The 23,247-nt window shown below is 41.9% G+C and overlaps 1 long non-coding RNA gene across 1 annotated transcript in view; it reads right to left on the bottom strand.

Moving 5' to 3' along the window:
* LOC131198959 (uncharacterized) overlaps nucleotides 1-10,491 on the bottom strand; it is a 33,818-nt gene extending 23,327 nt beyond the window's left edge. Inside the window, exons 1-2 of the long non-coding RNA XR_009155220.1 lie at nucleotides 10,344-10,491; nucleotides 2,500-2,624 (exon numbers count right to left, since the gene is read on the bottom strand). This is a non-coding gene — a long non-coding RNA (uncharacterized LOC131198959). The remainder of the gene's footprint in view (nucleotides 1-2,499; nucleotides 2,625-10,343) is intronic.
* Nucleotides 10,492-23,247: the final 12,756 nt, after the last annotated feature.

Raw genomic sequence — 23,247 nt, 5'->3', positions numbered from 1 at the left:
GTGTCATCAACAGATGATGGGAACCCTGAGATGGGATGGCATAGCAGGACCTTCTACCTATTCTACTCTGCTGCATGAACATACTCACTCACTTTCTGGAATGACCAGATCTCCATGGCTGAAGAATTCATTCATTCATTCATTCATTCATTCATTCATTCATAAAATGTATATGCTTGCCCAACTCATTGTCAATGACTCCAGACAACTCCAGGCATGAGATGGATTTATAAAGGATTCATTTTATATAGGCTTTGAAAGGGGTCTTAGAGCTGTTGGGTGGATGTTGAGTCTATAATATGTTTTAATGTGTCTTTATAGTTACTCCCTCCAGAAGTATTATTTATTTATTAACCAATTTATGTGGCAGGCCAACTCACAAATTGCTGGATGACTAATATAGGATTAAAGCCAATACGAGAACAGTTCATAGAACAAAACATGACACATACAAGGCCAACCCATAATCATTCCTCATAAATACATTTCAGATGTTCTAGCAACATTTTTAGTAATAGTGATGCTGCTTTTTGACTCTCCTTCCTTACCATTTTTTTCAGGGAGGCCCTCTGATGAATTTATGGAAAATTCTGACTATCCAGCATTAAAAGATGCTGGCATTATTTCTCTCTTACTCTCTGCAAAAACCTCTTTGGAATTCAGAGCATTATTACTGCATCCATAGAAAAGGAAGCCTAGGTTTTTCTTCCTACGCAGTTAATTTTATAATGGAAGAATTAGATTATCTCAAAATATGGTAATACTGACAGATGAGGGTTTTTTTTCCTGTTCATATCTTAAATTCAGTCTTTCAAATGAATGCCTCATTGGATGGAATATACATACAAACTAATTCTTTTATATTTTGAATGCAGATCTAATTTAATGCCAAGGCCTGATGTTCAGTACTCAATATATCAATTTAAAAAATGACTGGTAATAGAGTAAACTAATATTTTACTTTGAAACCCACACAAACAATTCATGATCCACTAGTTTGATATCATATGTAATAATATAAATAAATGTCATTCGGTATAACTTTAATCTGTCTGGCATTTTAGATATAGATTAGTTTAAACACAGAACCGACCAGAGATTTGCAATTTAGCCTATCACTACCCTTATTTGATATTCTAAATCAAAAATTCCTCACCTATATTTGTTTTAAACAGTATATTCTGTTGAAAGAGAGCTTTTTTTAATGAAGGGAGGAACTACTACTCTTTGTCCTTATTAATATGAAAAACTTGCATAAAAGGTTACAATCATCATTCCAAATGTTTTTAGTATCTTTGATTTTTCATTAGATTATTATTTTTTATTTGCATTTATATCCCGCCCTTCTCCGAAGACTCAGGGCGGCTTACACTATGTTAAGCAATAGTCTTCATCCATTTGTATATTATATACAAAGTCAACTTATTGCCCCCAACAATCTGGGTCCTCATTTTACCTACCTTATAAAGGATGGAAGGCTGAATCAACCTTGGGCCTGGTGGGACTTGAACTTGCAGTAATTGCAAGCAGCTGTGTTAATAACAGACTGTCTTAGTCTTTTGAGCCACCAGAGGCCCCTGGTATTATTTTGATAATTTTGTATTTTGCTGAAAGGTAGAAGATTCTGGTGTATTTTCCATCTGAAAACAAAGCTTTACACTTGGTTTTCAGAAATGTTTGCGCTGCCAGCTAATTTAGAGAATACACACACACACACAATTCCCTCCTTTATTATTTTTATAAATACGTAATATTCCTCACTTGTCCTATTTTCTCAACAACAATAGTTCTATGAGGTGAATTGGGCTGAGAGAGAGGGAATGGCCAAAAGTCATACAGGTTTCATCTTTAAGCTGGGACTAGAACTCATAGTCTGCTGGTTTCTAGGCCAGTATCTTAACCAGTGGCGGGATTCAAGTAATTTAACAACCGGTTCTCTGCCCTAATGATTTCTTCCAACAATCAGTTTGCCAAACTGCTCAGAAAGCTAACAACCGGTTCTCCCGAAGTGGTGCAAACTGGTTGAATCCCACCACTGATCTTAACCACTTTACCAGATTGGTCTCTCTCCTCCCCCACCCTCCTGTGAATGCTGCCAACTGATGGGACTTTGGAGGTGAGCCTTCTCAGTATTTTGGAAAAACTTTCTACCTGAGATCAGTACTCCTTTACCCTACCAAAGGGCGGTGAAGACCTAGCAGTGGGCTAGGATGGAGGATGCTTAGTCTGGTGCCTGGGGAAGAGATACTTTTGTCTTTGACTATTTTTTATGAATTGTTGTGAATCACCTGGACTCATAAGTTGTGTGAGATGGGTGGCCATATAGGTCCTGTAAATACATAAAAAATAAAGGAAGAACCAGGACTGAAATAAACTGGATCATATTTATTAAAATCACTTCCTCTACTTACAACACCAGAGGTATTTTCCCAGTCTGTCATGCTGAACCCAAGAGGTGAGGACAGTCCTCTGGAACTGTCCTCTGAAAATTCAACTTACAAAGAGGTTGTTTTTGTTGAGCAAGCCATGTCACATCTCCCCCCACTCCAACTTGATTAGTTTAGCCATCAGCAAGAGGTTACATATTGTTGAGGATTAAATGTCCAGCAGATATTGGGCACCTGCTGAGACAAAACAAGGAAATAATTGCCTACTTGGAGTTAGAGCAGAAAGTTTGTTATTTCACAGTTTGCAAGAGTAAACAGGAAGATCTAGCTTGGCTAAGCAGTCTCTCTTCCAGGTGTTAATTAAAAAATACGAGTCAATCATAGACATCACTGAATTCTGATTTGGTTTTGCTGATGGTATCAGTTTGTAATAAGTAATAATAATCACAACTTTCTGAAAAAGAGAAATCTCAGGCAAAATATATAAGCAATTTGCTCCATAAGATAAAAAGTTTGAAGAACCTATTTATTGGATACTAAAATCACATGACCGTCAAAACTGCAGTTTTGTGTGTGTCAGAATAACAGAATTTGAAGGGACCATGAAGGTCCTCTGGTCCAACCCCTGCTCAAGCAGAAAATCCTATAACATTTGGTTGTCCAATTTCTTAAAATATCCAGTGTTGGAGCATTCACAACTTCTGGAAACAAGTCGTTCCACTGATTAATTGTTCCAAATGTCAGAAAATTTCTCCTTAGGTCTAGGTTGGTTCTGTCCTTGATTAGTTTCCATTCCTTCTTGTCCTGGCTTCAGGTATTTTGCATAATAGGTTGACCCTCCTCTTCTTTATGGCAGCCCATTAGGTATTGAAACAGAGCTCTCTGTCACCCCAGTCCTTCTTTTCATTACACTAGGCATACCCAATTCCAGCAACCATTCTTTATATGTTTATAAACTCCCTTAATCATCTTTGTTAGTATTGTCAGCACTTTTTCTAGAGTCTCAACATCTTGTCTATATTGTAGTGACCAAAACTGGATGCAGTATTCAATGTGTGGTCTTACTGAGGCATTATAAAGTGGTAGTAACATTACATGTGATCTTGATTCTATCCCTCTGTTAATACAGCCTAGGACTGTGTTTTTTGGCAGTTACAGCACGTTGCTGTTCATATTTGTCCATTAGGACTCTAAGTTCCCTCTTACTACTATTACTATTGAACCAGGTACCATTTATTCTCTACCTATGCATTTGGTGTCTATGGAGATTCTCATAATTTTCCCAAAGGTGCTTTTCAAGAGGCAACTAGACTTTCTTGGTTTCCCTGAACACATTTCACTTCTCACCCAAGAAGCTTCTTCAGCTCAGACTGGATGGTGTGGAATGGAAGGATTTCTATTCCTTGCAGACAGCTGGTTACCTGCATTCTTTTAGAGTGTTGTTGAAACTCCTTGGCTGTTTCTTTATGTCCTCAGGATCACCTGAGTCATGCAAATGGACATGGAGCCTTCTTGGAACTGCTGAAAGGACTTGTTGTGGAGCTGTGTTTCTGTAGCTTGTTTTCTGCCCTGTGTCTCTATGATGGTAGAGACCTACCTGGAAAGAACTATTGGAAATATCTGTGGACACCGCTGGCGGGGATAGAAGTCCCACCTTTTTTTTCTCTTCATTTTATGGATTTTAGGACTGAGCTTTGGGCGGAATATCAATACCTTTGTTATCATGGATGCTATTCTGCCTAGTTTATACCATCTTCCATCTCTAAGCCAGCCACCATTTGAAGTATCACCAGATAATGGTTATTCATTGGATGAATTGTGTGTAATATTCTGCCATCCTGAGACAGTTTCACCTCTCGGCGACTTTATTTTTATTGTATTCATTTATGCGATATTCAGTGCCGGAAGTCTTGCGCCTGCAAGGTGCCACCGCCTCTCAGGAATGGCCCATTTCATTACCAAGGGCCGGCCTCAATGACGGGTCTTGGGACCCACAGAGGTGGCATGCGAAGAGAAAGAGCCTTTGAGGTTTTTTAGATAGGGCATTTTTAAGGGGTGGGAGGGCAAGGGCAGGTGTTGGGGGAAACCCGTCGGGAGGGGGTCCAGTTCCTGCGTGTGCTCGCGGCGGTAAGTTAATAGGTTTGAAGGTCATGGGGGGGAGTTGCATTCCGTTTGTTGAGGGTGGTCTTATTTGTACGGTAAGTGGGAGGGGCAGATATGGCGGAAGTGGGGGCTCATATCGTTCTATGGGGCGTGCGCTCGATGTTTGCAGGCGATCGTGCGCCCCGAGCCCTCAGACTTCTCCCGTTTCCCGGATTGTCAAGACCCTCAGAGACCGGGCCTTCGGCTGATGCTATGCAACGCACGGTCCGTGGTCAATAAGGCCCCCCTAATTCATGATCTTATCCAGGGGGGTGCCGCGGACCTTATGGGCGTTACGGAGACCTGGCTGGGCGCAGAAGGGGGTGTCCCCCTTATTCAAATGTGCCCACCGGGTTTCCAAGCATTCCATCAGCCGAGGGCCCAGGGTAGGGGTGGAGGGGTGGCGGTTGTGATTAGAGAGAGTCTGGAGCCGAGGGAGACCACTGTACCTCAGATTGCCGGGTGTGAATCCCTCTTTGTGAGGTGGGGTAATAGATGTCAGATGGGCTTGTTTGTCATGTACCTGGCTCCTTGCGGCGTGACAGCAGCCCTGCCCGAACTCCTGGAGGTGCTTGCTGGAGTGGCGGTGGAGACCCCCAGACTTATTGTCATGGGAGACTTTACTTGCCATCGACCGGCATGTCATCTTCAGTTGCTCGGGAGTTCACGGCTTCCATGACGGCCTTGGACCTGACTCAAGTAGTTGATGGCCCTACTCACGGTGGGGGTGGCACACTGGATTTGATTTTCATCTCTGGTCAGTGGTTGAAGGATCTGGATTTGAGGGATTTAGTCATCGAACCTTTGTCATGGTTAGATCACTCTCTCCTTCGCCTGGACTTTCTGACCGCCACTCAACACCGCAGGGAGACGGAACCAATACGTTGGTTCCGTCCCAGGTGCCTGATGGACCCAGAGAGGTTCCAGACGGAGCTTGGGCCATTTCCTGAGGGTCTGGCTCACGGCACAGCCGAGGAACTTGTTGCGGCTTGGGATCGGGCCGCGGCGGGGGCCTTGAACCGTGTCGTGCCTTTGCGGCCTCTGACCCGGCGTAGGTCTCAACCAGCTCCCTGGTTCTCCGAGGAGCTGAGGGGGATGAAACGCCAGAGAAGACGCCTAGAGAGTTCCTGGAGGTCCAGTCATTCGGAGGCTGATTGGACACTAGTTAGGTCCTATACTAGAACCTACCTAGTGGCAATGAGGGAAGCGAGACGTTGCTACGTCTCCTCCCTCATTGCATCGGCAGATAACCGCCCGGCCACCCTGTTTCGGGTAACTCGCTCTCTCCTTCAACAGGGGGAGCGAGATGACCTGTTGCAGGGACGTGCTGAGGAGTTTAGTGGTTATCTATACGACAAAATCGTTCAGCTTTGGGACGGCCTGGACCAAAATTGGGTAGATCCAGGCGGGATGTCAGAGAGCTGTCTTGTTGAGACTATTTGGGATGAGTTTGACCCTGTGGCTCCCGAGGACATGGACAGGTTGCTGGGTAGGTTGAACGCCACCACATGTTTACTGGACCTGTGTCCCTCCTGGTTGGTGCTGGCCGCACAGGAGGTGACACGAGGCTGGCTCCAGGGGATTACAAATGCTTCTTTGTTGGAGGGGGTCTTTCCGGCCGCCTTGAAAGAGGCGGTGGTGAGGCCTCTCCTCAAGAAGCCTTCCCTGGACCCAGCTGTTTTAGGTAATTATCGTCCGGTCTCCAACCTTCGCTTCGCGGCGAAGGTTGTAGAGAGTGTGGTGGCATGTCAGCTACCCCAGTACCTGGAGGAAACCGTCTATCTAGACCCGTTCCAGTCCGGTTTTCGGCCCGGTTACAGCACTGAGACGGCTTTGGTCGCGTTGGTGGATGATCTCTGGAGGGCCAGGGATAGGGGTTGTTCCTCTGCCTTGGTCCTATTAGACCTCTCAGCGGCTTTTGATACCATTGACCATGGTATCCTGCTGCACCGGTTGGAGGGATTGGGAGTGGGAGGCATCGTTTATCGGTGGTTCTCCTCCTATCTCTCCGATCGGTCGCAGACGGTGTTGACGGGGGAACAGAGGTCGGCCCCGAGACGCCTCACTTGTGGGGTGCCTCAGGGGTCGATTCTCTCGCCCCTCTTCTTCAACATCTATATGAAGCCACTGGGTGAGATCATCAGTGGTTTCGGTGTGAAGTACCAGCTGTACGCTGATGACACTCAGCTGTACTTTTCCACACCGGACCACCCCAACGAAGCTATCGAGGTGTTGTCCCGGTGTCTGGAAGCCGTACGGGTCTGGATGGGGAGAAACAGGCTCAAGCTCAATCCCTCCAAGACGGAGTGGCTGTGGATGCCGGCATCCCGGTACAGTCAGCTGCAGCCACGGCTGACTGTTGGGGGCGAGTCATTGGCCCCAATGGAGAGGGTGCGCAACTTGGGCGTCCTCCTGGATGGACGGCTGTCTTTCAAAGACCATTTGACGGCCGTCTCCAGGAGAGCTTTTTACCAGGTTTGCCTGGTTCGCCAGTTGCGCCCCTTTCTAGACCGGGATGCCCTATGCATGGTCACTCATGCTCTCGTGACATCTCGTCTGGATTACTGCAATGCTCTCTACATGGGGCTCCCCTTGAGGAGCACCCAGAGACTCCAGGTAGTTCAGAATGCGGCTGTGCGGGTGATAGAGGGAGCCCCTTGTGGCTCCCATGTAACACCTCTCCTGCGCAGACTGCACTGGCTGCCTGTGGCCTTCTGGGTGTGCTTCAAGGTTTTGGTAATGATCTTCAAAGCGCTCCATGGCATAGGGCCGGGCTACTTACGGGACCGTCTGCTGCCACCGAATGCCTCTCACCGACCCGTGCACTCTCACAGAGAGGGACTCCTCAGGGTGCCGTCGGCCAGGCAGTGCCGACTGGCGACACCCAGGGGAAGGGCCTTTTCTGTGGGGGCTCCCACCCTCTGGAACGAGCTTCCCCCAGGACTTCGCCAACTTCCTGACCTTCGAGCCTTCCACCACGAGCTTAAGACACATCTATTTATCTGCGCAGGACTGGACTAGAATTTTAAATTTTTAAATGTTTACATTTTAAATCTGGTTTTAAATGGGGTTTTATTATTTATATCTCTATTTTAAATATTCGGCCTATATAATAAGTTTTTTAAATTAATGTTTTACTCTGTATATATTTATGTTTTTTATATGGCTGTAAACCGCCCTGAGTCCCTAGGGAGATAGGGTGGTATAAAAGTATGAATAATAAATAAATAAATAAATAAATAAATAAATAAATAAATAAATAAATAAATGCACACAACACATGTGTGCAAATGTATAAGGGACTGGAGTTTACTCTCACAGAATACTGATAATGTTACCTATTTGATTAGTGAAACATCGCAAAAAACCCAACCATGCTCAGAAAACTCCAAGGACCCACAGTTCAACCCTGAGTCACAAATATTTTCCTCTAATAGAATTCGGGGTTGTTGTTTTTTTGAGCAGCTGAGCTTCTTCTGCTTCTTGGTAATCTACAAGATGGTAGACCAGCATGAGTTAACTTTTTACATTGATAGAATTTATACACCTTTGCAAATATGCACTTTCTCTTTCTACTTTTTTACCAACACAGTGAATGAACTATATAGAGGACAAGAGAGTGAACTCCAGTTCTTTCTATATTCCAAAAACATCAGCAAAGATTAGGCCGAAATATTTCCAATTCTTGTAAGTAAATGAATTGCTCCTTTTAAGGAAATTCTGCTTTTTTCAGGACTGATCATATATTGCATTTTCTACAGCCTATTGGAGCAGTCTATAATTTACCATTGTCTCTTATTGTTCGTGAAATGAGATGTTTCATCTCAGTGGTTGTACTATAGCAACAGTTTCCAAATAAAGGAATTAGCAGGTCTACCAGATTGTTTTCAAGGTTTTTATACTGTTTGCATAGAAAGCTTTTTTGCTGGAGGTATTATTGGGGCTTAATATTTGTGTGAGCTGAATTAAACTATTATTAACACATCTCTGGGTACTATTGTTTATGGTTATTGTGTAGAGGGTTATATTTTCCATTAAAGTAGAAAGGAAGCACAACTATAATTTAGCCTATGGAAAAATATTAACTTTATCATTTCTTGAAATGACTGCAGTATAAAAATTAATCTCATTTTACTGTAAATTATTTTTACTTCCTGCCCTTTTAGGAAGAGAAAAAAAACTGGCAGTGAAAATCTGGGGACAATGTTTCAAAATCTATCAATTTGCAAGAAATAGCATTCTATTAATAATAAAAACAAAGATAAAAGTTTCCCCTATCCAGTCATGTCCAACTCTCAGGGGCAGTGTTCATCTTTGTTTCTTAGCCGAGGGAACTGGTGTTGTCCAAAGTCACTTTTGTAGTCATGTGACCAACATGATCAAGGTACACAGAATATTGTTATTTTCCCCCGAACTGGTACCTATTTGTCTACTCACATTTGCATACTTTCAAACTGCTAGGTTGGGAAAAGCTGGGACAGGAACGGGCGCTCACCCCGTCACATAGCACTTGGTTTTGAACCGGCTTTCCAGCTAACAAGTTCAATGCCTTTAATCGCTGACCCATTCCATCCCCTTCTATTACTAATAGTATACTACTAATAATATCCACCTGACTTTAAGTCCAAACCAGGGGTGAAATGCTCCCGGATCGGACCGGATCGCGTGATCTGGTAGCGATCATGGCCAGTAGTTCAGCGATCTGGTAGTGTGGGCAGAGCTTCGCTTCATAATGATACCTGGGCAGGTATTCGCTATGATACCTGCCTGGGTATCATTACTTCCTAGTTTTTTACCTTCTGTGCATGGACAGAAGGTTTTGTGCATGCACAGAAGGTCTCTGCGTGCATGTGACATGTGCATGTGCACACTTCCAGACTGGTAAGGAACGTAAGTAGATTTCACCCCGGTACAAAACTACTATGACTTTAAACAGATTATTTTAATTGTTTGGTTAAGTGATAACTATGGCTTTCATCAATTTCATAGAATTTCTCCAGGATGTTCTCTCTCCATTCTGATCCTTCAGGTCTTCCAATGGTGCACCCATTGCCTCTGTATCCTGAACTCTTATTATTTTAGTCTGTATTTATTTTTGTCCTTGAACATTTTAAAAATATTTCTTATATGAATAAATTTATAAATACATTTAAACCCTTTAAATAAAAGATTTATTGTAATTATAAATTCTTCTTAGGGCTGGTATCTGTGGATCACACTGTTTATTACTTTATTTGAATATCTGTTTGGCTTCCCTTATGATTCAGCTCCAGCCAAAGTTTCTCTGCTACGGTTCTCGAACCTGATGATAGTTGGGTCCCTTCTTACAGAATATTCATAAATAGGATAGATAACTTCCAATACATATAAAAAATGTAAATGCAAGAGATATTTATTTATTGAAAAAAAAATTATATGGCTAGCTCTAGGCGGCTCACAACAGTAACAATTATTAGCTACATGATATTGATATATTTCTCTGATCTGTTAAATGATTTACACTTAGAATAACTTTATTGTCAATTTGAATGCATACTAATCGGCATACATTAAAATGAACTTTCGTTGCATACAGCTCTCAAAGGGTCACCACCTCCAATATACACTACATAAGCCTGACAAAACTATAAACAAAATAAATAAATAAATAAATATAAAATTATGCATATAGCCACATATACTATATGACACAAAGAAAACAACACAGTCTAGTTCAGATGTATATATGTACATGGCAAGAAAAACGAATCTTGAGAGTTTTTCAGAGGGATGACATAGGGAACAAAGCTGTTACAGAAATGCTGAAGTCCTTACCTTAACTTTGATGGCTCCATAGGACCATTAAACACATCTCAAGTGGATAAAGCTACTAACAGCTATTAGTTATTATGCTATCTTTAATGATGCTATTATGTTATCATTCCTGAAAATATAATGGAAGCGAACCATTGCACTCATACCCTATTTCTCATCGGCATCTGGTTAGTCATCAAGAGAAACGGGATGCTGGAATTAGGCAAGCATTTCATTTGACCTGGTCTGCTGCCCATATTTTAGAATTCCATTGTATTAAGTTACTTCCTGGGAATATTTTCCTTATTCATCATTTTGGATCTTTTGCAGCTTTATGACAACACAATTTTAAGTCAACTCTGATTTGGGGTGAAATGCTACCGGTTTGGTCTGGTTTTCCAGAACCGGTAGTAAAAAATGCTACTGGTTCGCCAAACTGGTAGTAAAAAAATGTTTAAAAAAAGTTCCAATGATCAGCTGAATGATGAGCAATTGTCGGAACTTTTTTTTTAACTTTTTAAGCATTTTTTTTACTACTGGTTCTCTGGAACTGGTACTTAAAAATGTTTTAAAAAGTAAAAAAAAAAAAAAGTTCCGACAATCGTGCATTGCTCAGCTGATTATTGGAACTTTTTTTTTAACTTTTAAAGCATTCTTTTACTACCGGTTTAGGTGAAAAGGTAGTAAAAAATGCTTTAAAATAGTGGGGGGGAAAAAGGACTTGGATGATTGTGCGGCACAGCTGTGATTGTCTGAGCCTTTTTTTTACTTTTTTAAAGCATTTTTTTACTATGTATTCACCTGAACCAGTAGTAAAAAAAGTTAAAAAGGTAAAAAAAAGTTCCCAAGATCACAGCTGTGCCTTGTGATTGTTGGAACTTTTTTTTTACTTTTTAAAGCATTTTTTTACTAGCAGTTTGGGCAAATAGGTAGTAAAAAAATGCTTTTAAAAAGTTAAAAAAAAGGTTCCAATGATCATGTGGCACAGCTGTGATCATTGGAACCTTTTTTTTTTACTTTTAAAAGCATTTTTTACTACCTATTTGCCCAAACTGGTAGTAAAAAATGCTTTTAATTTTTTTTTAAAAGGTTCCCAAGATCATGCGCCACAGCTGATTCCCCTCCTGCTGTTCTACTTACCTTCCCAAGCCTCCTTTTGGTGCATACTGCACATGTGTGCACAGCGTGTGTTTGGTATGAACTGTGCATGTGCGCGCACAGCGCGCACTTGGCAACAGTGTGCATGCACAGCCAGCGAACCTGTAGCAAATCAGTTTAGATTTCCCCACTGCTCTGATTCCATTTATTTTATCTATGTTTTAATTTTACCCTTCAGAATTTCTCTTTCATTCCACCCAGACTATTTGAATTTATTTGGTAAAACAAGTATTTTAAAGATGCATATACATAATATGGCACACGTATCAGAAATCAGGACAGTCTTAAATTACATACATGAGGAAAATCTATGTGTGTTGGCTGATCCATACAGGGAATGTGCTTTTATTATTAGAATTGTTGTTTTTTTTTGGCCAAGTATTTCATTTCACACCATCAGTTGCTGTTTTTAGCAGGTTTATTTGTTTCTTAACAACATTAAGAGATCATCCCCAAATGGCAGATATTACCAAGAACTTGATTTATTTTTCTTAGTTTTTAATAGCATCTCATTATATCCTTGGTGTGTTGCTAGGTGATGCTCTTTTCAGCCTTAACTGAGATTTGTTTCCTTTCATTTTAACGTATCCATAGTTTTAAAGCAACCTTCTCAAGAATCTCTGACTGAAAAGTCAAACAGGAAATGCGCTAATTGTGTTGTATTGCTCTGTTTCCCTCCCCCCAATAGATTTTAGAAGAGAAATCAAAGAGAAATGTTGACCTTACTTGGTTGCATATGCCTACATATGTTTTGTCATTCAGGTACCCCAAAAGAACCACCCTCATCATTGCAAAACCCCATTTAATGCCATATCATTTGGAGGGAAGACCATTGGATACAACCTTTTTGAATAAATAAACTTAAAGGAGAAATGTCATGAAATGGAATAAAAAAGCTAGGCATACAGCAGGGGTGTCAAACTCACGTCATCATGGTGACATCATGTGACGTATTGGGAGCTTTTCCCCCTTCACTAAACTGGGCAGGGGGATGGCCAGCGCATGACACATCCAGCCTATGGGCCGGGAGTTTGGCAGTATATAATGTCTTAGAAATAACATCTTAGACTCTCTTTCTTATAATACTGGATTCTCAGGATACATGATGGTAGAGATAATAACCCAAAATTGCATGCAATTTTGACAGTAACTTTTGCTGTACAATGTCTGCGAGGCAATTCTCTGGGTCAGCAAGATTTATGTATCTATGAATTATAAGATACCTTGAAGAACAAGCAATGGGAAGCAGAAGATTGCAAGATGTTATGGTGCCAAATGCCAATTAGAGATATGTGTATTTGCCAAAAAAGTACTCTAACTACATTGCTGTTGGTCCAACCACTATACCACTACTTGCAATATTTTAAAACAGATCAAGCAAAATAGCAGTTTTTCTTTTAAAATATTGTGCATGATTAGTGTACTTATCCCAATTTAATCTACAGGAGGAAAAAAAAATCAGCTGGTCTGATTTTGGAGACATAATCAAAAAATTTAGGGAAATTCATAGTTTCTCAGACCATAATTTGAACACCTTCAGGTTTAAATGACAGCTAAGGACTTTCTGCATTAATAGCATATGCTACAATTGTGGGAATATTTAAAAACTACTTAGACAAATAACAACTGTTAGAGACATTTTGTCTAATTTATTTATTTATTGGATTTATCTCAAATGCAACTGGAACCCTGTCAGTGGTATACATCACATCCAGAAAAGTATAATAAAATGTCCCACAGTATAAAAATAAATGTGTAATAAAAATAAAACAAGTAAACCAATCCGTAATAAACAAATCTATAACCAATGGCTTCAATTCATATTTGAAGTCTCTCCAAAATAGCTCTTGAAAGTCAACAATATGAGGACTGTTCAAACTTGTGGACATTAGAATAGAAAAGTCATTCTCAGATAGAAACCTGGTACAGAAAACAGTAAATAATAATAATAATAACAACAACAGCAACAACAATAACAACAACAACAACAACCAACAGAACATTAAAGAAAGAAACAGAAGGCCTAATTCTTGTGGCCCAAGAACAAGCCATTAGAACAAAGCCAGAATAGAAAAATCTGCTGATGATCCCAAATGCAGATTCTGCAAAGAAGCAGATGAAACCATTGATTACATACTGAGCTGTTGTAAGACAATAGCTCAGATCGACTACAAACAACGTCACAACACAATTGTTCAGATGATCCACTGGAACTTTTGTCACAACTACCATCTGCCTGTAGCAAAGAACTGGTGGGATCATAAGCCTGAAAAAGTGATTGAAAATGAGCATGCAAAACTGCTGTGGGATTTCCAAATACAGACTGATAAAGTTTTGGAACACAATACCCCGGATATCACGATTGTAGAAAAGAAAAAAGTGTGGATAGTCAACATTGCTATACCTGGTGACAGCAGAATCGATGAGAAAGAAGTTGAAAAAGTCACCAGATATCAGGACTTGAGAATCGAACTGCAGAGATTCTGGCATAAAGCAGTGCAGGTGGTTCCAGTGGTACTCAGCACACTGGGGGCTGTGCCTAAAGACCTAGGCAAGCACTTAAAAGCAATTGGCACTGACAAGATCACCATTGGTCAGCTGCAGAAGGCAGTCCTAAACGCTTGGGAAGTGTTTGACTAGTGATTAATGATACAAAATCCAGCATAGTTATCTCGTTTGCTGCGTATACTGTCATTTTGTGTATAATAATAATAATAATAATAATAATAATAATAATAATAATAATAATAATAATAATAATAATAATAATAATAATAATAATAATAGTTAAGAAGATACTTGGTTGATACCTAGGATGGTGGCAGCACCCCATATCAACCATTAGCATCAGTAAAAGGTATTTGCTACACATTTTTAAATGTTCAGTTGACTGAGTTTCATGTTTAATGAATAAAAGAGATAATAATTGCCTTTATTGTTATTGTACATCATGTACACACTCACTTCACATAAATTTAGAATGGCTAAGTCGGGGGTGGAGGGGTAGGTGGGAGGTTATCAAAACTGGTTAGAGAATTTGTCCTACAAGTCCCAAAGGTGCTTTTCAAGTATTAGTATTAGTATTAGTAGAAATTTATAAAATTTCTATACCGCCCTTCTCCCGAAGGACTCAGGGCGGTTTATAGCCAACATAAAAACAATATATAAACAGAAGTAAAAGACAATATAAAAATCTAATTCAATTTGGCTAGTACCAATTAAAAATTATTCAAAAAACAATGATAAAACCCCACTTAAAACAATAGTATCTTAGGCCAACCCTGCTCGATGGAATAAAAAAGTCTTGAGCTCGCGTCGGAAGGTCCGGGGATCGGGGAGTAATTGTAACCCCAGAGGAAGCTCATTCCAGAGGGTGGGTGCCCCCACAGAGAAGGCTCTCCCCCTGGGGGTCACCAGCTGGCATTGTTTGGCTAACGGCACCCTGAGGAGACCCTCTCTGTGGGAGCGCACAGGTTGATGTGAGGCTATCTGTGGCAGCAGGCGGTCCCGTAAATAGCCCGGTCCTGTGCCGTGGAGCACCTTAAAGGTGGTTACCAACACCTTGAATTGCACCCGGAAGACCACCGGCAACCAGTGCAGCCTGCGCAGGAGGGGTGTTATATGGAAACCACGAATAGCTCCCTCTATCACCTGCGCAGCCTCATTCTGGACCAGTTGGAGCCTCCGGGTACCCTTCAAGGGGAGCCCCATGTAGAGAGCATTGCAGTAGTCCAGGAGGGATGTAACAAGGGCATGAATGACCGTGCAAAGGGAAACCCGGTCCAGAAAGGGACACAACTGGCATATCAGGCGGACCTGATAAAAAGCCCCCCTGGTGACAGCCGTCATATGTTCTTCTAAAGACAGCCGTACATCCAGGAGGACACCCAGATTGTGAGCCCTCTCCGTGGGGGCCAATGACTCGCCCCCGACAGTCAGCGATGGAATCAGCTGACTGTACTGGGCTGCCGGCATCCACAGCCACTCGGTCTTGGAGGGATAGAGCCTGAGTCTGTTTCTCCCCATCCAGACTCGTACGGCCTCCAGACACTGGGACATCACTTCAACGGCCTCGTTGGGGTGGTTAGGGGTGGAAATATACAGCTGAGTATCATCAGCGTATAGATGACAGCTCACCCCAAAACCACAGATGATCTCACCCAGTGGCTTCATATAGATGTTGAACAGAAGAGGCGAGAGAACCGACCCTTGCGGCATCCCACACAAGAGGCGCCTCGGAGCCGACCTCTGCCCTCCTGTCAACACCGTCTGCGACTGGTCAGAGAGATAGGAGGAGAACCATCGATAAATGGTGCCCCCCATTCCGAGTCCCCTGAGCCGGCGCAGCAGGATACCATGGTTGATGGTATCAAAAGCCGCTGAGAAGTCTAACTGGACCAGGACAGAGGAACAACCCCTATCCCGAGCCCTCCAGAGATCATCTACCAATGCGACCAAAGCCATCTCCGTGCTGTACCCAGGTCGGAAGCTGGACTGAAACGGGTTTAGATAGACAGTTTCATCCAGGTACCGGGGAAACTGTCACGCCACCACACTCTCAACAACCTTCGCCACAAAGCGAAGGTTGGAGATGGGACGGTAATTCGATAAAATAGCTGGATCCAGGGAAGACTTCTTGAGAAGGGGCCTTACCACTGCCTCTTTCAAGGCGGACGGGAAGACACCCTCCCTCAAAGAAGCGTTAACAATTCCCTGTAGCCAGCCTCGTGTAACCTCCTATGTGGCCAGTACCAACCAGGAGGGACACGGGTCCAATAAACATGTGGTCGCATTCAGCCTCCCTAGTATCCTGTCCATGTCCTCGGGAGCCACAGAATCAAACCCATCCCAGATAACATCATCAAGAATAGCCTCCGTCATCCCACCTGCACCTACCCCATCAGAGTCCAGCCCATCCTAAATCTGAGCGATTTTATCGTGCAGATATTGACCAAAGTCCTCAGCACGTCCCTGCAAGGTGTCCTCCCGCGCTCCCTGATGAAGTAGGGAGCGGGTCACCCTAAACAGAGCAGCTGGGCAATTATCTGCCGATGCAATAAGAGTGGAAAAATACTCACATTTTGCCACTCTTATCACCACTAGATAGGTCTGAATGTGAGACCTAACTAGTGTTCGATCAGATTCAGAATGGCTGGCCCTCCAAACACTCTCTAGGCGTCTTTTCTGGCACTTCATCTCTCTCAGCTCCTTGGAGTACCAAGGCGCTGGTCGAGATCAGCGCTGGGTCAGAGGCCGCAAAGGCACGACTCGGTCCAGAGCCCCCGTCGCCGACCTTTCGCAGGCGGCGACTAGTTCTTCTGCCGAGCTGTGAGCTAGGTCCTCAGGAAGTGGCCCAAGCTCCGTCAGAAACCTCTCTGGGTCCATCAGGTGCCTGGGATGGAACCAACGAGTCGGTTCCATCTCCCTGCGGTGGGGGTTGGCGGTTCTGAAGTCGAGTCGAAGGAGAAAATGATCTGACCATGACAGGCAACTGATCTTTCTTGGTTTTTTTCTTTGAAAACATTTCACCTCATTCAATAAGCTTCTTCAGTTCTGACGAAATGTTGGAGAATGGAACCCATTCCAATCCACACTATTCAGTCAGAACTGAAGAAACAAGAAAGTCCAGTTGCGTTTTGAAAAACACCTTTGGGACAACCATGACCTGGATAATTAAGAATCTCCATGGACAGTCCTGCAAGTCAGTTTCTGATGGCTGCTATACTTAGTCACCTGTTCTATCAATCACTACACTTAGTAAAAAAAAAAAAGAACTTATTTAAAATAACTTTTAATGATGCCAACTTCCTTAGTCTTAATAGCGCTGGCACAGGAAGAGTTCTGAAAATGTGTTCTTAGACCATTTCTATAGAAGAATGCAATTTGTTCTTTCTAAGAGTCCACCAGCCACAAATGGCAGAAGCCATAGTTCCTCATCCATAAAAGCAGAATACGTTCAAATAATAAAGTCAGCAGAACACAGAGCCTAAAGTATTTTCACCAAGACCAAACAGAAATAAAAACAGGATGTGGGAGACACCTCTTATTTAGTTCAAACATTATTGCACCTTGGAGTACTCTTTTAACTTCCAGGAAAGGGAGTACTGGGAAGCATCTCTTGCACATATGGGGACATTTTGTGACATCTGTTTTGCAAATCTAGGATAACAGATTTTCAATTTAAAGGTGCTGGGTTAGTTAACATTAAATATCACACACACACACAAACAACCAAAATGGAGACTGCTATTGTCAATGTCTAAGAGGATATTTTTCTTTTTTGAAGGAAGGCCTTTGTTGGACTTTATTGTAGACTGTAGTAATGATCTCTGTCATACCACCAACTGCCCCATTTGCATGTTGTCCTCCACAATTTGAAATCCAGTCTGTGATTCCCCATGTCATTTGCAGATCTCCAACACAATTGAGATCTGGACCAATCTAGTAAAGCTGCATTTGAAGACCTTTTCTAGAGCTGGGTGTTGAGACCTGACTACCTTGCCATACCTGGGGAGAGGGGGAATTGGAGACCACGGAGGATGTGATGGTATGCCGGTGACCCGGGCAGTGACAGGGTGCCCAGCTGAGACAGCATCAACTCTGGCTGCAGTGGATATAGTAGTGAGGGAAGCAACAGCGGCATTTTTGCCTGCATAGCTGACTGGTGGCATTTCGGGGCCCAGCTGCCAGGCTGGAAGCGATCTACGGCCCATGAGACAGAGTCCAGGAGAGCTTAGCACCAGATGGTGGACTGGTAACGCGGAACAAGATACCTTCGCTGAGACTGGGTTAAATTGAAAGGGCCTTTGGAGGTTTGGTGTGGTGGCAGACCATCTTGTCAGACGAAAAGCAAATATGCAGAGCATGACCTACTGATAGGATAGCACTTAGCAATAGCACTTAGACTTATATAAGAGCCGAGGTGGCACAGTGGTTAGAGTGCAGTACTGCAGACTACTTCAGCTGACTGCTAGTTGCGTTCAGCAGATCAAATCTCACCGGCTCAAGGTTGACTCAGCCTTCCATCCTTCCGAGGTGGGTAAAATGAGGACCCAGATTGTTGGGGGCAATATATTGACTCTGTAAACTGCTTAGAGAGGGCTGTGAAGCCCTATGAAGCGGTATATACATCTAAGTGTTATTGTTATTGCTATATACCACTTTACAGTGCTTTACAGCCCTCTCTAAGCGGTTTACAGAGTCAGCATATTGCCCCGAACAATCTGGGTTCTCATTTTACCCACCTCGGAAGGATGAAAGGCTGAGTCAAACTTGAGCCTGGTGAGATTCAAACTGCCAAATTCCAGGCAGTCTAGATCCCTCAATTTCTGGGGGTATGGGATGGGGAGGAATCTTGTGGGGGGAATGAGTTCCTGGTAATTTTTAAACATTAATTCCTCCCCATCCCATACCCCCAGAAATTGAGGGATCTAGACTAGGAAACAGACCTTCTATATCATGGGTGTCAACTCGCGGCGTCACGTTGTTGTCACATGATATTTCATGATGTTTTTCCCTTCCTGGAGCCGGGGTAGGCGTGGCCTGTATGTGACACCTCCAGCCCGCAGGCCGGCAGTTTGACACCCTTATTCTATATCATGAAACATGCGGTTCCGAGTCTTTGTGCTTTAATGATTGATTTGATTATTGTTTGTTTATTTATTTATTTAATTTTCACATTTCTATACACCCATATCCCTCAAAGAGAGACTTTGGGCAGTGAACAATGAATGTTTATAAAATATAAAACAGCATTTATAAAAGTTAAAAAAGAATCAGAGGAAAAGGACTAAAATTAGTTAAGAAGTCAAGGAAGGGTTTCAAGGGACTAACCAGCCGTACTACAGGTGACCATCTCACTTCCTGGGGAAGAATATTCCATAGGGTGGGGGCCACAACAGAGAAAGTCTCTATTTCAGTTTATTCCATTCAATAGCTAGATTTTGCACAGAAATAGCAATACCTGTAATACTCTCAAGAATGTTTAATCTCTGAAGAAGAAGCCAATCTGATTTTTCAAGCTAATGAACATCCATTTTGGAAAATTAAAAAAAAAAAACTTTTTAGGAATATTGTATCTGTAATATACACTTCAACAAATCAGATATTCGTGAGTCTATCTCATTATATTATTCCTGTTGAGCGATGGTAGTGGAATAACTGAATAACCTTGTTAACTTAGCCATTAAATTTCATTTTGGTAGAAATTGAGGCAAGAAATCAGGAGTCTGGTAGCATCTGTGCTGATTAACAGATTTTATTGAAATGGCCATAAGCTAATGAAAATAATATTTTTTTAAAATGATAAAAGTGGTTAGTTAGAAAAGGTGCTACCAGAATCTAGATTTTTGCCCCTATACTCCAAATATTGACTCTTTACCTACAAAGTTACATAGGAAGTAAGAACTTTTTTTTGTACATTAATTGTAATTACATTACATAATTACATTACATTTATTAAAGTAAAAACAGTAATATTGTCTTACAAAAATCCACATGTGTACATGTGGAAAAGGAGTTGAAGTTGAAGAAAAACAATTCACCCATTAATTAGTAGCACTCCAGCTTCACTGAACAGGACAGACAAAAGGTGTAAAAGTAAAGTTCTTAATTAACATTCTTTATAAACACACCTATTTTTGAATAAATATTTTACAATGTTCTTAGCCATGAGATAAATTAATACTAGGCAATAGAGTTCTAGATTACTTTTTAAAAACTGTGATATGTACTTAACTGTGATTGGGGAATGCAGTGACCAGCCAATGATAAAATTTCTTGAAACTTAGTCATATATATTTCATCATATAAACCCTTTTATTTGCATGTGATTAAAAAGTCAAATGGGAATGCCTATCTCTATTTACTCTGTAGTAGTACTTTTATTATCCACTGGTTTTCTCTCCAAGGAATGCCTTTGTTATAGACAAAGGGCATTAACCTCTCTGGAGGGGAGACAAATACTGTAACTGCATTAAAGCAACTAAAATAAAACATCTATGTGTCATGGTATATGGCAGTGACAGCTAACCTTTTTCTCATTGTGTGCCACAAGCGTGCATAGGCCGGAACCCATAATGCAATGCATGGGGGGGGCCCTGTGTATGCGTGCATGACCCCCCTCCTCCCTGTGCATACACACGTGCACATGACCCCTCTATGCTCCCCCGCCTCTCTACATGCACTACGACCCCCCCTCCCCCTGTTTCGGCCTAGCAGGTGTGGGGGCACCCTTGTGCATGCGTGCACCCCCTCTGTGGCAGGTGCATGTGAGTGAAGTCACAGTGGAGCTGAGCTGGGTGATGGCTCGCCTGCCCACAGAGAGGGCTCTGTGTGCCAGCTATGGCATGCATGCCATAGGTTCACCATCATGGATATAGGGGAATGACTTTGGGAGGCAGGAGGAAGACCCACAGACTAAGATAAGAGGCAGACTCAGATAAGAGGCAGCTGAGTGTGCAGATTGATTGGGAGCATGACAAACATTTCAGAAGGGACCGTCCCTAGTTTCTTGGACTATAAAAATGAAAAGGGAAGACAATTGCACGATTCTATTAATGTAATCTTGGAGCCCAGGATTACATTAATAGAATTATGTAATTGTCTTCCCTCTTCATCTTTACTTTATGGCAAATCTAGATAGCTTACTAAAAAGCAGAGACATCACCCTGCCAACAAAAGTGCGTATAGTCAAGGCTATGGTTTTCCCAGTTGCAATGTATGGCTGTGAAAGTTGGACCATAAGGAAGGCTGAGCGTCAAAGAATTGAGGCCTTTGAACTCTGGTGCTGGAGAAGACTCCTGCGAGTCCCTTGGACTGCAAGGCGAACAAACAAGTCAGTCATAGGGGAAATCAACCGTGACTTCTCTTTAAAAGGCCAGATCCTGAAGATGAAATTGAAATACTTTGGCCACCTAATGAGAAGGAAGGACTTATTGGAGAAGAGCCTAATGCTGGGAAAGATTGAGGACAAAAGAAGAAGGGGACGACAGAGAATGAGGTGGCTGGATGGAGTCACTGAAGCAGTTGGCGTGAGCTTAAATGGCCAGAGGATGATAGAGGACAGGAAGGCCTGGAGGAGCGTTGTCCATGGGGTCCCAATGGGTCAGACACAACTTTGCAACTAACAACAACAACAATTAATGTAATCTTACAAAAATAGAACAAGTATTCCTGGATGTGCTTTTTGGTCTGGATTATCTTGCAGCGCTGACACTATGTCACGGGTGTCAAACTTGCCATGTCACGTTGCCATCATGTGACTTTTGCAACATTTCCCCCATTCATGGAGCTTGGGGGGGCATGGCCTGCACGTGACTCATCCAGCCCATGGGCTGCCAGTTTGACACCCTGAACTCTGTGAATGTTAATCACTACCAATTAATCCTAGCTTCTTTTTTGTTTCTTCTCATAGCTGTCCAAACTTATGATTTAGACATGAATTGGACTCATAGATTCATGATACCGAAAAGTCACATAGAGGAAGAGATTTGCATATTATAGATTACATGACAAAGTTTTCCTGCTTACTTCTCAATATTGGGAAAGTCAAGCTGGTTTCTTTGTTGTCTTGTCACCACTGAGGCAGAAAAGTCCCATGGAAATTGCTGAGTTGGCAAATTATCACCCAACTGAAATTTTTAGCAAAATTATTTTTCAGCCACTCACAAGATGGGAATACTTCCTCTTGTTTGATCAACATAAGTTTTGTGTAAGACTACTTAACTTGACTGGAAATATCTGGGCAACATAAAGAGATACAAAATCTATTTCTCTGTTGTCATATAATACCATGTTTCCCTGAAAATAAGACCCTGTCTTATATTTTTTTGAACCCTAAAACATGTGCTTGGCCTTATTGCCATGTGCTCAAAAGCCCGATTGGGCTTATTATCAGGGGATGTCTTATTTTGGGGGAAACAGGGTATTCATGGATAGTTTTGCAGCTTAGAGTAGCCTTAATGTTGTGATGTGTACCTGGTAAAAACTGGAGTTATGTGCAATAAAGGATGTCTCATAATTTGTATGTTTCTGTTATAGGGCAATGCTTTATACATTCAGTTCAAGTTCTGCGCTATTATTCAGCAGTGGCTTTATTGAAGTGAATTGTAACTTTAATAATGTATTCATCATTGTCTGTGTCTTCTGTATTTCATTTCCCTTTGATACTATCATTTCCCCCCACAATTGTTCAGTTAGGGGATGTAATTTACTGTACCTCTAACAAAACATAGTTGATAATCATAAGCCCTTATAACCTAATTATTGTGTTAGCTTTTAACATGCCACAGTTTTTATTGAACATATTTTGATTTCTCCTCCACAGCTCAAAGAAGAAACTAGCATTTGATCTTTGCTATTAGTGTACTTTGATATTATCTTGATAGGTATTGAAAAGCTTTTGGCTCTGTCAATCATGCTAAAATATTTTGCCTTAAGAGAACTTCCAAACTCACTACAGATTTGAACAAAATTCAATGACTAACTAAGAAAGCTCTTAAATTCACACCTCGTTTTTACAAGGCTTTCTCTTGAAATGGTATTTCTATGCATTTCAGAACCACACAGATTATTTTAGCTGTCCTTGGTTATCTTGGCTGGGGGAGCACCCAGGTTGCCTTTAAAACAACTAGCCATGATTAGGATTATAAGAAGGCTGAAGTGCTAGGAAGTACTACATGTATCTACAGGAATTCAACACATTGCTAAGGCAGTGTCCTTTCTTCATATTTTCCTTAGGTATCTACTTGGTATATATATAGAGTCA

Source organism: Ahaetulla prasina, chromosome 4 (assembly GCF_028640845.1).
Source record: "Ahaetulla prasina isolate Xishuangbanna chromosome 4, ASM2864084v1, whole genome shotgun sequence".
In the NCBI taxonomy this organism is placed as follows: Eukaryota; Metazoa; Chordata; class Lepidosauria; order Squamata; family Colubridae; genus Ahaetulla; species Ahaetulla prasina.
Note: the sequence above shows the minus strand (reverse complement) of the source record. Positions and strands in the feature narration are given on the sequence as shown.